The sequence below is a fragment of the Cotesia glomerata genome, unplaced genomic scaffold, assembly GCF_020080835.1.
Source record: "Cotesia glomerata isolate CgM1 unplaced genomic scaffold, MPM_Cglom_v2.3 scaffold_1926, whole genome shotgun sequence".
In the NCBI taxonomy this organism is placed as follows: Eukaryota; Metazoa; Arthropoda; class Insecta; order Hymenoptera; family Braconidae; genus Cotesia; species Cotesia glomerata.
In genome coordinates this window covers 1-2,288 of record NW_025402360.1, presented here as the reverse complement: position 1 = coordinate 2,288, position 2,288 = coordinate 1, and the positions used below count along the sequence as shown (strand labels likewise).

Here is a 2,288-nt window from a genome sequence, read left to right as displayed (position 1 = left end):
TAAACTTTGTAAATTGCAGAAGCATTTTTAAATAAAAAAATTCATATCATAAAATCGTTCAATTTTTTATCGTTTAGATAAAAGATATTAATTCTCTAAAAAAAAACATTTTCCTTTTTATAATTAATAAAAATATTCCAACAACTTTGCATAAATATGTTTACAATTCTCGTTTATTGATAAACAAATAAATAACGTTGCATAAGTACAGTTATTAATAAAAATAAATGAACGTTTCAATGAAAAATAAAAACAGTTGTATTACGTTATATTTCGATAAATATTTATTAATATTTAATAAACAACAACATCAAAGCGTGAACACAGGCGATAGCAAAGTTATAAAATTGTAAACCATTTATAATTACATAAGTACAAAAGCAATTAACGGAAAATAATTTCTCAATAAATTAAACAGTTTGCTATTGCAATAACGAGTTTTATGTGGGATTTTATTATTGAGCGTTACAATCAACAAATAACTGGAGGTAATTCATATCGATCTTTTGTTTATTGACTCAGAAAATATTCCTGATTGTCACTTTATTGTTTTATGTTTTTTTTTGGCTGTACATCAATCTTTTTTTGGTTGTACAGCAACGTACAGCGTCAGAGAAAGCGAGAAAGCTTTGCACATACACAAAATAACGTATACTTGAATTGTGTTTCAATATACTTTACCTGCATACACCATGAACCATGAGTGTCGAGTATTTCAATTATTTCAGGTGCCCAACATTTATTCCAGTGTACATGATATTAGTATGAAAGTTATTTTATGATCGTGTTCATTATCGTCAGAGTGAATCGACAATGTATATTTTTTAGTCAAGATTAAAAAAAAATGTATATATGTGTTACATATTATCTCTAGCGCAATAATTAATATTAAAAAATGTATGTGTTATTATAAATGATCGTGAGTAAAAATTACAGAAATTTACGGTGGTAAAGTACTAATTGTACATAATATGTATGATTCCACATAGAAATAATTCATGACGAATCAATTTATAGCGGTTGAATTAATAATATAATAATACAACGCTGAATACACAAGATAACAATTTGTATGTATAATCTATCCATAAACTATTCAATGCAGCTGAATTTATTCACTTATAAAATCTAAATTTATTGTACTGTACATTTCAAATGTAAGATGTAATAAAATTTCGCTGTTTCAATTTCTTTTCTTAAGTATTATAATTTACTGTTTATAAAATGTGTCTTAATTTAGTTGAAAAGTGATACGAGTTTTATGTTGCTTAGTATGAATTACTATTCATAAGTATGACAACAACGATAATATTTGTTGGTAAGAATCATAAATTATAATACATTCTTCAATATAGTAATTATTCTGTTTTTAAAACAAATAATTTTTATTACACAGGAAAAAACTTGCTGATTTGAAAAAATTTTTTTTGAAAAGTTTAATATTCAGTTGTTTTTATAAATAAATTAGAATTCTAGGATTGGTTAAAAATTTTCGAATTTCTAATAACAGAATTTGGATATTAAATAAAGTCTCATATACATTTAAAATTATGTTGAAGTAGAAATTTCTTATTTTTTAAAGGTTTTTTTAGTATTTTTAACGAAGAAATAAGTTCTTGGATCAAACCCACACTGAAAAAATATATAATATGCGCATAAGGGTAAATACCCCAATAGATGGACGATTAAGTAAACTCTCGTGTTCTATTAAAAAAACAATATAGTAATATACAGATAGGTTGTGATAAAGTTGCAATAGATGAACACTACTTACAAGCGATATTTTCAATTCATTATTTATATCAGAAATAATTAATTTATTAATTTTTCCCACTAAAAAATAAAGCTTGATAAAATTAAAGAGAAAAGGTGATAAATCTGATTGTAATTTTCAAAATATATCATAAAGTAATTTTATTATTTTTGAACACGTAATGCTTTCTCATGCAAAGTAACATAAAATATATTAATATAAAAAATACTAATAATTAATAAGTAATCAATATAAATTTATAAAACACAACGTTAAAAATATTTTATGTTGTCTTCATCTTCCTTTTAATAGGTCTGTTCTCTTTTGCTTTTAAATTTCCTTCTCTAAATTTTCTCTTTCATTCAGCGTTTTCTTTTTTCTCTTCAATTTCTATAATAATAATAATAATAATAATAATAATAATAATACTTTCATTTTCAGTACATGTCTGTTTACTATAATCTTTATTTTATTTATTTACTAGCTGTTACCCGCCCGCTCCGCTGGGCGCTTTATAGAATTGTATTTCTAGATC

General features: G+C 23.9%; 1 long non-coding RNA gene across 1 annotated transcript; it reads left to right on the top strand.

Moving 5' to 3' along the window:
* The first annotated feature begins 247 nt into the window (after positions 1 to 247).
* LOC123274045 lies at positions 248 to 1,190 on the top strand. Its single transcript, XR_006511433.1, has 2 exons — positions 248 to 488; positions 598 to 1,190. It is a non-coding gene; the product is annotated as an uncharacterized LOC123274045 (long non-coding RNA).
* Positions 1,191 to 2,288: the final 1,098 nt, after the last annotated feature.